At 42.2% G+C, this 15,586-nt stretch overlaps 1 non-coding gene across 1 annotated transcript; it reads left to right on the top strand.

Moving 5' to 3' along the window:
- The first annotated feature begins 4,195 nt into the window (after window positions 1-4,195).
- Window positions 4,196-4,333, top strand: LOC114817139. The gene has a single exon (XR_003764987.1). It is a non-coding gene; the product is annotated as a small nucleolar RNA SNORA7 (small nucleolar RNA).
- Window positions 4,334-15,586: the final 11,253 nt, after the last annotated feature.

The raw sequence follows: 15,586 nt of genomic DNA, 5'->3' as shown, positions 1-15,586 counted from the left end.
GAAGCAGAGTGGCTTAGTGGAAAAAACGCAGGCCTAGAAGTCAGAGGACCGGGGTTGTAATCCTAGTTCTCCCACCTGCTTGCTGGGTGACTGTGAGAAAGTGACAACTTCCTGTGCCTCAGCATGGCTCAGTGGAAAGAGCACTGGCTTGGGAGTCAGAGGTCATGGGTTCAAATCCCGGCTCTGCCACTTGTCAGTTGTGTGACTGTGGGCAAGTCATTTAACTTCTCTGGGCCTCAGTTACTTCATCTGTAAAATGGGGATTAAAACTGATCACCCTGTATCTCCCCCAGCGCTTACAACAGTGCTCTGCACACAGTAAGCGCTTAACAAATTCCAACATTATTATTATTTCCTCATTTATAAAATTGTGATTGAATACCTGTTCTCCCTCTTTCTTAGACTATGAGCACATTTGGGTTGGGGACTGTGCCTGACCTTATTATCTTGTATCTCACCCAATGCTTAATAAGATGCTTCACAAATAGTACGTGCCTAACAAACACCACAACTAACATTATTTACTCTCAAAGTTTTTCACCATCACTTTTCTTCTTGGTTGTTTTCCCTTCCATTTCCTTTGTATTTTCATGAATATTGCATAATATTCTCCAAGAAAATCCTCTCCTCTACCTCTGCAGTTTCAGCTTTGGCTGAGTTTTCTCTGCCCAAGAAATGTGATCAAGTTTCAGGAGGAGTGAGCATCATCAGCAGAAAGAAAGGTGTTACAATCATCAGGCATTCTTGTACATGCTATCCTTGCAATCTCTTAAGTAAAGCTCTTTGACATCTTTTTGTTCTCTGACAGATATGCTTCAAGTTACTTTGGGAAAAAGGTTGGTGTAGCAAGAACAGCTCTTCCTTGCTTCCTGAATTTGAGTAGGAATTATGCTCCTCATGCTTTTTCTTCAAATGTGTTCTTTTCAGGTGGTAGTCACATGCAGCTCGAAGTCACTGAAGACTTTCCAAAAGTATTTTTAAAAGGGAAAATAGATAGATCTAAAGATAAGTATATTCTAGTGAGTTTCAGCTCCTCTCCCTTCTCCATTGTGTTTGGTTCTTTGGGCTTTTGGGACCTGGCTACTAGCTCAGAGCCCGTGGCCAACTCTGAGCCACTGGAAAAATAATAATAATAAATGTGGTATTTGTTAAGTGCTTATTATGGGCCAGGCAGTGTACTAAGCACTTGGAAGAGTGCAATGCAACAAACAGACCCATTCAGTAAAGACATCAAACTCACAGTCTGTAGGGGGACACAGATATTAATATTCATAAATAAATAAATTAGAGGTATATATAAATGTGCTGTGGGTGTGGAAGAGAGGATGAATGAAGGGAGGAGTCAGGGTAATGCAGAAGAGAGCAGAGGAAGAGGAGAGGAGGACTTACGGAAGACTTCTTGGAGGACGTATGCATTCATTAAGGTTTTGAAGTGGGGGAGAGCAATTATCTAATATGACGAGGGAGGGTGTTCCAGGCCAGAGATAGGATGTGGGCAAGAGGTTGGCAGTGAGATAGACAAGATCGAGGTATAGTGAGAAGGTTAGAATTAGAAGAACAAAGTGTGCGGGCTGGGTTGTAGTAAGAGAGTAGCAAGGTGAGGTAGGAGGGGGCAAAGTGATTAAGTGCTTTAAAGCCAGTGGTAGGGGGTTTGGTTTTGATGCGGAGGTGGATGGGCAACCACTGGAGTTTCTTGAGGAGTGGGAAATATGGGCTGAACATTTTTGAAGGAAAATGATCCAAGCAGCAGAATGGAATATGGATTGGAGGGGGAGAGACAGCAAGGCTGATGCAAGAATCAAGGTGGAAAAGGATGTTTGCATTAATGTGAAAGCAATTTGGATGGAGAAGAAGGGGTGGATTTTAGAGATGTTGTGAAGGTAGAACTGACAGGATTTTAGTGATGGCTTGAATATGTGGGTTGAATGGGAAAGAGGAGTCGAGGATAATGTCAAGGTTACGGGCTTGTGAAACAGGAAGGATGGTGTTGCCATCAACAGTGATGGAAAAGTGAACAGGAGGACATGGTTTTTGGATGGGAAGCTAAGAAGTTCAGTTTAGCCATATTAAGTTTGAGGTGATGGGGGAACATTAAATACAGTCCCTATCAGATGGGACTCCGTCTTCATCCCCATTTTAGAGATGAAGTGATTGAGGCACAGAGAAGTAAAGTGACTTGCCCAAGGTCACACAGTAGACAAGGGGTGGAGCTTGGGATTAGAACCCAGATCCTTCCGAGTCTTTCTTGTTTCCTTAAAAGAGGAGGTCATCACAAGATTGACCTGCTCCATGGGTGGTTTTCAGAAATGAGTGAGTGTGAATCCAGTTGCTGCTTAAGGGGGAATACGCTTTTCCTTCCCCCGTCACCCACCAAATTCTCCCCATGTCAACCAGGCCAGATATCTTCCCCCAGGAATCCCCAGATGTCTTTGCACCAAAAAATGCCACAAAGCTTGAATTTGAACCCAAGTCACTCAGTGGCCAAATTAAAGTTATTTCCCCCTAGATTGTATAGTCCTATGGCATCTAAATCAAAGAATTTCCATAGTCCATCTTTCTTTGCTTACTGAAGGAGTTTCAGTTTGTCCCTTTGAGCTTAATAAGGCATTAGCAATACTCCTATACGGGGCAGTCATGTGAAGAAAATTCTCTCTGATTTTCCACTCCTGCATAATCTTCTCCAGTCAGGTTTGTGGTGAATAATTCCCCAACCGCATACAGCTGCCGGTGGGAAATGCAGAGCTGCTGGAGAATCAATGAGATTTACTTCTTGAGGAAGTAGCCTTCCAGGATAGCAGGATTCTTCTCTTGCTCTGATGGGCTTCTTTGGTTTTCGCAGTTTCATCTTTCCCCTGAATCCTACCCAGCCTTCTGAACAGCCTGTTTCCTACTACAGAAAGTAAGGAAAAAAAGTGGGTAAGCCATTAACCTATTGCTCCAGGCCCATGTGACCTTGAATGAGTTTTGTGACTTCTCAAAGCCTTTGACTTCTTGTGATTAAAATATGGGGTACCAGTACAAATATTAGAAGGAAAAGAAAAGGTTCACTGATATATCAAAAGAGGTATTTTATGAACCCCAAGGATTGTTACTTTCCTAAATAATAGCCACTGCTCTTGAGTAGTTTTGGTGAATCAGCCCCAGCAGTCAGAACCTGTATTTGAATGATGGAAATTCTGCCAGATGTGCTCACAATATTCCAAATCAGAATCACCTTTACATTTTTATATCTTGCTTGCAGTTCCCCCATCCAAGTCATTTAAAAGAACTGAATAATGGTCTTGGGCATCATAATGGTTTCATTGCTTCCTTTGGTTGGGATGATTGCATTATTCATGAATGATGGAGCATGAGTGAATTATGCAGGTCATCTCATAGCTGTGGCCATAAAATCTTTATAGTATCCCAAACCGTTATGTAGAGAAAAATGTATCAAGCTTTAAGCCATATTTGTGTTCCTCTGCTGGGAAATCAGATTTGATCTCCTAGAAGACTTCAGCTTTCAGAAAAATGAGGGGTGATGGGATCCAATGGAAACTATTTCTGCCCAAGCATTGACAAAGAACATGGCTAAATCCCCAACTTTGGTTGGGAGGGTTTAGTCAGGGATGTGTATATATCCATGAATTATATATTATAAATTATTTATATCAAAGTCTGTCTCCTCCTCTAGACTGTAAGTTTATTACGGGCAGGGAACAGATCTACCAATACTGCTATACTCTACTCTCCCCAGGGTTTAATTCAGTGATCTGCACACAGTGAGAGCTCAGATGAGAAGCAGCATGGCCTAGTGGGCAGAGCATGGGCCTAAAAGCCAGGAATACTTGGGTTTTAACCCTGGTTCCACCAGTTGTCTGCTGTGTGACCTTGGGGAAGTCACTTTACTTCTCTGTGCCTCAGCTACTTCGTCTGTGAAATGGGGATTAAGACTGTGAGCCCCATGTGGGATAGGGATTGTGTATAGCATGATTTTCTTGTATCCACGACAGAGCTAAGTACAGTGCCTGGCACATAGTAAGCATTTATCAAATACCACAATTACTATTTTAATAAATACCACCAACTGATGATGGGAGGCTGGGAAATGCCGGCTCTCCTCATGGCTCTTTCAGATTTCCAGATCCTCTAATTCCACAGGATTGCTCCAGTGGTCAGGTATACGTAGACATTTGAGGAGGGGTAAAGATGTAGACCCCTCTCAGGGTCACACCTGGAGAGTTCCCAGTACTCTGCCAGTCTTGACTGCAAGAGGGAGAGTCAGGCAGAAGCATACCCGTTCCATTCCTAGCTTGGGCAATGTCTAGTGAGTAGAAGGCAATCTGCTACAAGTCAAAACTCACCCTTGCTGGGCAGCAGCGGCATGGGAGAGAATCAAGGGTGAAGACTTAAATTTACCATGCGGTAGGAAGCAGTGGTAAACCACTTCCAGATTTTTACCTAGAAAATTCTATGGATACACTACCGGAATGATTGCAGATGGATGTGGTGCGTTCTGGGAGAGATGTGTCCATGGCGTCGCTACGGGTCGAAGACGACTCGATGGCATAAGACAGGAAAGATGTAGATCTTCTCTGTATGCTTTAGGTATGTATCTCTCTATCCAAAATGCAACAATTCAACTTTGCTAATCCCAGTTAAATGATGGGGTCTAGGAAACTGGTCCCAAAGAATCACTATAAGTATCTGCCACACTGGTTCTTTGAAAACTTCCAACAGAATGAATATGTATTTTCAATCATCCCTACAAACAGCATAATCTATGGGATTCATCTTATTTTACTGGAATGAAAATTTGCAGCGAACAGAGACTCACATTTTATGTGTTATGAAGAACACTGTGAAGAACCTGTAAATCAATCTGTTAGATTTGTTAATCATTAAAACATGCCTTAGAATGTGCTAGGAGGGCAGGGATCATGTCTACCAACTCTATTGTACTCACCCAAGTGTTTAGTACATTGCTCTGCACACCGTAATTGCTCAGTAAATGCCACTGAATAATTCATATAAAAAAATTAGATGAGAGCATGGATAAGGAAAGTGGCAGTGAGAATAGGGGATGAGATTCTGAGATTGATGTGGAATCTGCTGCCCATTCATACTTAGTCAATTATATTAAGTAACTACTTTGTGCAAAACTGTGCTGAGCACTTGGAAGTAGGCTTTTTTCCCACCCTAGAAGAGGAGAGAAATAAGTTACAGGTTGGCAAAAAAAGACAACAGAGCATTAAAGAGATGTAAAAAATTGCTATGGATATGAATTCAAAAATATAATCTTTGTTTCACTTATTTTAATTGTTGCAATAGGTCATAATTGTCCCCTATTTTACCCCATTCTCCCCAACACTCACTCCCAATCATTAATGTTATTTATTGAGCACTTATGGCAGAGCATTGTACTTTGTGCTTGGGAGAGTACAGTTTAATAGAATGGATAGATCTGAATTCTGCCCTCAAGAAGCTTCACGTGGATTCTGACTGGGGAAAGGAAAACCTATTTTTTTTTATGGTATTTGTTAAATGCTTACTATGTGCCAGAACCTGTTCTAAGTGCTTCTCCTTCTAAGCAACTCTGCTTCTCAAGGCAGAGTTGATTTGGATTCAATTCTGGTGTAGTGCCTTCAACCTCAAGGGTTCCCTTGGAATTGGGGTAAACATCCCTTAAGTAAGCACAAATAATTCACTTTTTTAATGGTATCTGTGAAGACCTAATGGTGTGCCAAGATCTGTACTAAATGCTGTAATAGATACACACTAATCAGGTTGGACACAGTCCATGTCCCACATGGGGCTTATAGTCTTAATCCCCATTTTACAGATGAGGTAACTGAGGTAAAGAGAAGTTAAATGACTTGACCAAGGTCACATAGCTGACAAGTGGCAGAGCTGGAATTAGAACCCAGGTCCTATGACTCCCAGTTCCTACTACTTGGTCGCATGCTTCGCGCTTCTCAATTCCCTAAATTCATAAGTTGATTTAAATCCCCAAACCAACTCAGTTCTGCAGTAAATTATCATATTTTCTGCCAGGGGTAGAGGAAACAAAGGGAATTGTTTTTTACAGATGAGCAAAAGAAAATGAAAGAAAATTCAAAATGAGAAGCAGCATGGCTCAGAGGAAAGAGCATGGGCTTGGGAGTCAGAGGTCATGGGTTCTAATCCCGCTATGCAACCTGTCAGCTGTGTGACTTTGGGCAAGTCAGTTAACTTCTCGGTGCCTCAGTTACCTCATCTGTAAAATGGGGATTAAAACTGTAAGCCCCCCATGGGACAGCCTGACTATCCTGTATCTACCCCAGCGCTTAGAACAGTGCTTGGCACTTAGTAAGATCTTAACAAATACCAACATCAAAATTATTATTATTGTTATCCCAAATCAAGTCTTGGCAGGGGGAATTCAGGGGAAAAAATAGTTCAAGCCAAGGGGTGGGAATCCCTGCTGATGGGCGGTAGTTCAGACTCCCTCATGGCCTAGTGGCTAGAGCATTGGCCTGGGGTCAGAAGGACCTGGGATCTAATTCCAGGTCTTCCTCTTCTCTGCTGTGTGACCTTAGGCAAGTCACTTAACTTCTCTGTATCTCAGTTTCCTCATTTACTGTGAGCCCTATGTGGGATGTGAACTGTGTTCAACCTGATTAGCTTGTACCTACCCCAGTGCTTAGTACAGTGCCAGGAACATAATAAATGCTTAACAGATACCCTAAAGTACAGTGCTCAGCATCTAATAGGCAATAATAAATGCTAGTGATCTATTATTAATATGATTATTGTACCCATTTGATTGGACAGGATATATAGTCTTGTTGCCTGCACCTACTTCCTTCTGCTCCCCACTTCTGTGGGATGAGGATATTATTTAGGACAGGAATGCAGGGCACTTGGAAGACTGATGAATGAACATTCCCTTTCCTGTTTCTGTTTTCACCCAGACACTCTTTCCTACTGATCATTTTGCTTCACAGTTTCTGAGCAGTAATACCCTGCCGTGTCCCTTTAATGCTCTCCCTTCAAAACATGGGGAAATCTCCTCAGCAAGGGGTTAGGTGTGTGTGTGATTTTTTTTTTAGAGGGGAAGGTTGGGTTCTTAGAGACAGAAGCCCTGTCCTGAGCCCCAGAATGTTTTAACCTGATGTCTAGTTGACTGTTTTGATACGGCTAGATTTTGGATCCATTTTAGACCTGCCTCTCCATAGTTCTAATATATTGCCTTGTGCCAGTGCATAATTTGATCGTTATGTGTGCTAAGTGTTTCTCTTGATTAATCATCCTTAAGAGGTTCTATTAGGCCAACAGGGTTTGGTACAGTATCTGACAACTTTTCAAAGTTTAATTTCAAGGGAAAATGCATCAAGGTTGTTCACCGCCTTAGTCAGGTGCACAATAATGCTCCTACAGCTCATGACACTGATAGATACCAAACACCTTTTAAACATTAATTAATTCTAAGACTTTCTTGGGAGGTAGAGGAGCTGTATTGTTTGCATTTAAATAAGAATGTGAAGGGAAAGCGATTCAATGACTTTACTGAAATCACCCAAGACGTTGATGGCCGTTCCTACTTCCACCCCTTCCCCAGGGCAAGATAACTCCAGAAAGCCCGCCCTAATTATGTTTTATATTTTTATAGAGTATTCTTCAGCAAGACCTTGAAGGTCTCTAGGGGGAGGTAAACGTTTTATTTGCAGAGAAGGCAGTCCAGTCTAATGACATCATTTGAGACCAAGAAATGTAGTGAGGTGGGGGAAGGCACTACATAAATTCACAGAGAAAGAAATAAGAGCTGAGAAATGCCTGCAGAGATGTGCTAAGATGGTCTGATGACCAGAAGAGTGCCTTTTATTAGTTTTTTCCTCCCCCTCCCCACCACCTAAGTGTAATACAGGGACAGGTTCTCCCAGTGGGAGGAAACAGCATGGCATAGTGGATAGAGCACAGGCCTGGGAGTCAGAAGGTCACGAGTTCTAATTCTGGCTTTGCCATTTGTCTGCTTTGTGACCTTGGGTAGGACACTTCACTTCTCTGCCTGTTATCTGTAAAATTGGGATTGATACTGTGAGTCTCGTGGGACAGGGATGTGTCCAACTCAGTTTGCTTGTATCCACCCCAGCGCTTACTATAGTGCCTGGTACATAGTAAATGCTAACAAATACCATTATTATTATTATTATTATTAAATCCATAGGGCCAATTAGGTTGCCACAGACCTACTCCAGCTCTGCTGGCTGCAGTTTGGGGTGGTTACCACATTCTTTCCCCTTTGTGGATTTCCCAAAACCAAGTACAGGGCATATGTCATCACTCCGATCCCTAGTGGAAAGAAAGTCCCCATCCCTGCTGAATGGCAACTATATTGATCCATGTTATCTCTGAGGCCGTTACCAATCAATCAGTCATATTTACCGAGTGCTTACCATGTGCAGAGCATTGAACGAAACTATTGAGGTGAGATGGAAATAGCAGGCGTTCCTCTGAGGGGGCAGGGGGAAGGAGGGGTGCTGAGGCCAACAAGAAGCAGACAGGGCAGGGGTGGGGCCAGCTCCAAGGGGACGTGGACCCCGAGGGCTAGAGCAAGGGTGCACTGCAACATAATCAGTGAATAGGAATCATTGAGCTCTCACTGTGTGCTGAGCACAGTACTAAGCACTTAGAAGAGTACAGTGCCAAAGAGTTGGTAGACAGGTTCCCTACTCACCAGGTGCTTACTGTCTAGAGGGCAGAAGCAGCATGGCTTAGTGGAAAGAGTACGGGCTTGTGAGTCAGAAGGTCATGGGTTCCATGGCTCAGTGGAAAGAGCCTGGGCTTCGGAGTCAGAGGTCATGGGTTCGACACCCGGCTCTGCCACTTGTCAGCTGTGTGACTATGGGCAAGTCACTTAACTTCTCTGTGCCTCAGTTCCCTCATCTGTAAAATGGGACTAAGACTGTGAGCCTCATGGGGGACAACCTGATTACCCTGTATCTCCCCCAGCACTTAGAACAGTGCTCTGCACGTAGTTAGCATTAACAAACACCAACATTATTATTATATAATAAGCACTTAACAATACCATTATTATTATTATTAGAGGGGAAGACAGACATTCCCATAAATTCTGTATATGTATATATGTGCTGTGTGGCTGAGGGTGGGTGAATATCAAATACATTAAGGGCACAGATCCAAGTTCATAAATGACACACAAGGGAGAGAGAGTAGACGAAATGAAGAGAAGCAGCGTGGCCTGGGAGTCAGAAGTCCTGGATTCTGATTCTAACTCTAGCAGTCTGTTGCATGACCTTAGGCAAGTCACTTGACTTCTCTGTGCCTCAGTTACCACATCTGGAAAATGGGGATTGAGACTATGAGCCCCATGTGAGACAAGGACTTTGGCTAACCTAATTTGCTTGTATCCACCCCAGCACTTAATACAGTGCCTGGCACATAGTAAGCACTTCTTAACAAATATTACTAGTATTATTATTATTCTCTGTGCCTCAGTTTCCTCATCTACAAAATGGGGATTCAATACCTATTCTCCCTCCCATTTAGAATATGAGACCTTTGTGGGACCTGAATATCTGCTATCTACCCAAGCTCTTAGTACAGTGCTTGACACATAGTGTTTACCAAATACCACCATTATTATTATGTATTGCTAGTCAGGAAAAATCTTTTGGAGGAGTTGTGTTTGGGGGTCAGGTTAACTAGTCAATATGCTGGAGTCTTGTTCATTATAGGAATTATCCACGTAAATCACTCCAACTAAAAATGGCTGTGTACCACCACTCACAGAATGGAGAAAGACCTATCAGTCTGCCAATTCTCTCCGTGTCCTCAGCAATGAAATAATTTATAAAGAAGTGTGTTATCTTTGCACTGTGGTCTATATATCAAATGAAGAAGAAATACATGAGGCTGTAAAGCATAGTTTGTCCACCACTGAGGGTGACAATCCTCTCCATTCCTCAAGACCATGACTGTTATACTCATTTTGATTGGGTGACTTACGGAAACAGAGCCAAAATAATAATATTGCCGTTGGTTGACCACTTACTATGTGCTGTGATCCCCGACAGGAACAGTGTTCAATCTGCTTAAATTGTGTCTATTCCAGCACTTAGCACATAGTAAGTTCTTAACAAATACCATCATTACTAAGCATCAAACTAAAGGCTGGGGTAGAAACTACTCAATCAGGTCGGACGCATCCCTGTCTCCCATGGGGCTCATAGTCTAAGGTGAAGAGAGTACAAATATTCCATCCCTGTTGTGTAGATGAGGAAAATGAGGCACAGAGAAATTAAGTGACTTACCACATGCCACACAGTAGGCAAATGGTGAAATGGGAAATAGAAGCCAGGTCTCCTGACTCCCAGGCCTGTCATCCTTCCCCTAGGCCACCAAACGAGATTTCTGGCAAAATGGATCTCCAGCAGGCAGCTGACTCCAAACCCTCAGCTGTCCCAAGAGCCGCCTGCCCCAACACAAAGATATGATCTGACATCCTTGCCTCAGGAAAGAGGATGGGATAAGGTTGACTTGGTCTTCTCTTCTCTGTGAAAATCCACAGAGCAGTTATCTATAGCCTTAGAACCTCTATATAGAGAGTGAGAGTGAAAAAGTGTACCATAAACTTTGAAAAGGGCCTTTCTAGTCTTCCACTCGCTTTCAGTGGCTGAGCAACAATTTCACGGCCAAATGTTCAGTTAGCCTTAATTCAGGCTCTAAAACTGCACTCATAAATTTTGCATATGTGTTTGCTGGCTGAAGATCTCGTGATTCTTCACACATGCGACACTGTTTACACGTACAATGTTAATAAGGGTGCGTGTGGACAAAATTGATTGGAGCAATTTTAGGAGTCAGGTTTGCATATCTGATGCCCTGGGTCTTGCAAAAGGGATTTCATTTCTTTCTTTAGGTTAATCATTTGTATTATTCTTGGGACAAAATTTATGGTAATTTACTCTTTTCAATTACACATTTGTCTCATTATACCACAATTTTCCTTTAAACTCTCCCTTCTATGGGACAAACCCAGTCTGCCTCCAACTGGGAGATGTCTTCAAACTCTCTGATTTCTACCATCCTCATGGTATAAGTGGGAAAGAGAGATAATCAGCAGATAGTTGATGGTAGTGAAAAGAAAGTGCAGCATTTGCCATAAGCAGTTAATATATGAGCACCTAAGCGCTGAATAAAGTGCTTAAAAGAATGCAATAACAGACAAAAGGCAAGATCCAGGCCCTCAAGGAATTTACAGTCTAAAGGAGACATAATATTCTGCATCACTACTGAAATATATAAATATATATGAATATGATATGTATGCATCAAACACACAAGTAGCTGTCCTTCAGATTTGAAGATGCTACAGATGGTGAGATTTTATCAGTGTGTAACTGTGTGGCTGACAAGACCAACTCAGTACTGAACACTCTTTTCAACACTGTGCATGGATAAAGATTGCCTCGTTGTACTTTTGCATGCTATAACCTTGAGTGCCTTACACTTTTCCTTTCCTTCTCTTGGTGTCACAGCCTTCCAACGCGTCTGCTCTAAGAGGGTTCCTCTTCTCTGATTCCTCCACCCCCCGCCGACCTGCCTTCTTTGGTTGTGACCTGTAGGTACCCGAGCGCTTAGTGAAGTTCTTGTTATATAGTAAGTGCTTAAGAAATACCACAATTATTGTTGTTAATAATGAATGAATATTCAAATATTTAGAGAACCACTTGTATCTCTACATCAAAACAGGGCAGTCATACGCAACATTTCACTGTGTTGCAGATACTTTACTGACTCCTAGCCTATAAGGTCATCCAACATGCTTTGATAACCAATTAATTAAACAAACTCCTTCTCGGTCTACCCTAGACCCAATTCCTATCACTCAACAGAGCCTGTTGGGTCTAGGGTAGAATGAGAAGCAGTTGATTTAAACTGCTAAATTGTAAAAGAAGAGACTCGACTATAAGGCCGGTAGGGTTGGCTGTACACTGGCACAAATGATTACGAGAAGTTATGGAATCCGCTTCATTGGAGGATATACAATGAGCTGTTTTATATCACTTATCTGCAGTTCTTCTTGAAGGTTGATAATGACTACTGGACCATATGGCCTCTTGGAGTGGGATTCAGTGCTTAAACGTAAGCTCTCTAAAGGATTCATTTCTGCAGATTGCAACAATCCTATTGCTGGCCATGGGAACCATATCATTAGCACTACCCATGAATGTCAGCAATAGTTGTGTGGTTGAGGAACAACTAGCTTTGTTTCTGCAGGTTTGGTTAGTGTAGTTAGCAACATAGTCGAAGGGCTCTCAATCCAGTTCAGGGTTTAACCTTGTTGATTTGATCCCCAAATTCACTTATTTAAGCTAAACTCACCTCTTAGCTGGGTTGTTTATCAGTGCAAAGCAGGGTTGATTACATTTTTCCGTCTTGTCCTCCTAATTAAGTGGTAAGTTCCCTGAGGGAAAGAACCAGATTTGTTCTTTAAATATGGATCCAAGAGGGCTTAGGTTAGGCTTGCAACCCTGTTGGACCCTTAACAATAACAAATACAGACTTTGTAATCCTAACATGGAAACAAAATTCAGCCTGTATGGATGCTTTCCCTTCTCTCCCAACTTTTAAAATACTTTCATTTGATTTTTGACTACCTAAACTGTGTGGCAAATCACGTAGGTTGAAAGAACAATACAACTTGTTAGCAAGGCAGATCTACATGTAGACTATCTGGTAAGCAAGGAGGCTGATGCAGTAATCATTGCAGGATAGAATATCTTCTAGACTGTAAAGATCATTGCGGGCAGGGAATGTGTCTATTGTTATACTGTCCCAAGTGTTTCGGACAGTGCTCTGTGCTGCTGCGCTGTGCTCTGCGCACAGTAAGCACAAATAAATACAATTTAATGAATGAAAAACTGGTCACTTACAAAAACAGAGTAAATACTATTTTGAATCTCCCCCCCCACTAAGAGGTGCCTAAGCATTCAGTCTTCCTCTGCTCTCTGTTCTGAATAATGCTGCCTGAAATGAAAGGGATTTTTCATGCATACCAAGTCATTTTCAATTGGAAAATATGAGTATTTAAACCCTAATTTAAATCTGGTCTCAGTACATGTTTATGAATCATAAAAGTATTTTAGGTAAGGCAGCTTGATATTAATTCTGCAGCTTGGCAACATTAGTGAAGGTGAATGTGGTGATCCAAAATGTACACTCAGTAATACCGCCTCCTCCTCCTGAGGCTTCAGTAAGCACAGCAGATCTCACAGAAAGAAAATGACATCAAACAGTTCATAAAACTATTTCATGCCAGCTTAAAAACCAAAGTAGAATAAGGACATTAAAGCCAGATAATAAATTAACATATTTTTGATTTTTAATGAGCTCCGAATTCTAAGTCACTTGCCTTAAGTTAACAGATATGCAGCATGGACCTAAAATGAACATTAAAGATGTATTTTGAATTAAAATCTTTGTATATTGGTAAGGTTTTTCACATTTAGAAACAACTTTAAGAGACTTTATTCCTCAAGGCTTCTTTCCTTTGCATAGGAGAGAAAGAAGAAGAAGGAGGAAGAGGTGTTGTGTCAGGTTGGGTCATTAGAGGCTTTCACTGGTCTCCTGCTGATTCTTGGCATTTAATAATAATGTTGGTATTTGTTAAGCGCTTACTATGTGCAGAGCACTGTTCTAAGCGCTGGGGTAGATACGGGGGATTCAGGTTGTCCCACGTGGGGCTCACAGTCTTCATCCCCATTTTCCAGATGAGGTAACTGAGGCACAGAGAAGTTAAGTGACTTGCCCACAGTCACACAGCTAAGTGGCAGAGCTGGGATTCGAACTCATGACCTCTGACTCCAAAGCCCGTGCTCTTTCCACTGAGCCACGCTGCTTCTCACTGAGCCACTGCTGCATTTAGAATGGGCCAATTCAGCGGATGGATCCGTAAACCGATGGTATTTATTGAGCACTCACAGTGTGCAAAGTACTGTACCACACACCTGGGGGAGTACAATGCAAAAGAGTTGGTAGAAACATTCCTGGCCCAAGAGGAAGATACCATCTAGAGGAGGAGATTAACTCTCTACACTGTAAGCTCGTTGTGGGCATGGAATGTGTCTGTTTATTGTTGTATTGTACTCTCCCAAGCTCTTAGTCCACTGCTCTGCACACAGTAAGTGCTCAGTAAATATGATTGAATGAATGGAGGAGGAGCTGATTGTTCAGAGGAGGAGCTAACCATCTAGAAGGAACAAAGAAACCTTCAGAGAACTCTTCTTACATCAATCCCAAGCATCCTAGCACAATCCAGCACCTTAGTTATGTGACTGAGAATAAGATTCAGTTGCTCTTGAAGGGTAAAAAAGGCACCAAGGTGAAAAAGGGTTCAGATAGTGCTTGAAATCTCTAGTCAACTGGTCTGGTTCCAAAGTTCAGAAAAGTTGGCTTCTATAGTGTGCGTGGTCTCCCTATCAGTGCTTTCTCTTTCGCTTAGCAAAGCGTGGTCGAAAACAACTCCACAGATCACACTATGTGGCATTTTGAGAAATGTAATTTGACCTTAGTTGCCCTACAGTTTAGGGGGCCAAGAGCACTCTCCTGGGACCCAAGGACAGACGATCCAATGGCCCTCATAACGAGGATGGGGAAGAGAGATGGGGCATGAGGGCCCTTGAGACCTGGAATTTGGGGGAAACATCATGGTTTAGTGGATAGAGCATGGGCTTGGGAAGGACCTGGATTCTAATTCTGCCTCCACCACATGTCCTCTGTGTGACCTGGGCAAGTCACCTAACTTCTCTGTGCCTCAGTTACTTCATCTGCAAAATGGGGATAAGAGTGTGAGCCCCATGTGGGAGAGGGACTGTGTCCAATCTGATTACCTTGTATCTACCTCAGCGGTTAAAACAGTGCTTGGTACATAGTAAGCACTTAACAAGTATCATAATCATAATAATTATTATTTATATTATTATTTTTTATTATTATTATTATGCTTCCCTCAATATAGCAGGCCTACCAAAAGAACCCCAAAAGAAAGATCTGACTAAAACTAACATGCTTTTTCTCAACTAGGGGCATCCCTTCAGACTTTTGCAGTCCAACAAGACATTGGTGTTTGCTGTTTAGCCTATATCTTAGGAAATTATTGGGAAATGGTCACAACCGTTCCTACCCTCTTCTCCTCTCTGGCCATCTCCCTCCCGGTGGGAAGAGAGATTTGCCCAGGGAAATGATGGGAGATCTGGAGTCATTGGAGGGGAGTCTAGAGACTGGTGTAATCTCAGCTTTGCTATTGATGAGCTGTGGAATGCTGGGCAGTTTTCACCTGCTCTAGGTCTCCAGTTCTCCAATTTGGGAATTACCATGGTCTACTTTACTAGGAAGCCATAAGGACAATGTAGAGGATGCTGGTTATTCCTTGGAAGAAAGGATTAGGTTAATCCAAAATTGTTTAGGAGCCTTCAGCATTCCAGTTAGTTGATTAAGGGAAACTGATACTTAATTTTCAGAAATAGGGTGCATCTAAGCTAACTCTTCCCAGATTGACAATCATCATGGAAACCTTTAAGAAGATCATTTATTCACTAAT

Source organism: Ornithorhynchus anatinus, chromosome 1 (genome assembly GCF_004115215.2).
Source record: "Ornithorhynchus anatinus isolate Pmale09 chromosome 1, mOrnAna1.pri.v4, whole genome shotgun sequence".
NCBI classification, from domain to species: domain Eukaryota; kingdom Metazoa; phylum Chordata; class Mammalia; order Monotremata; family Ornithorhynchidae; genus Ornithorhynchus; species Ornithorhynchus anatinus.
Note: the sequence above shows the minus strand (reverse complement) of the source record. Positions and strands in the feature narration are given on the sequence as shown.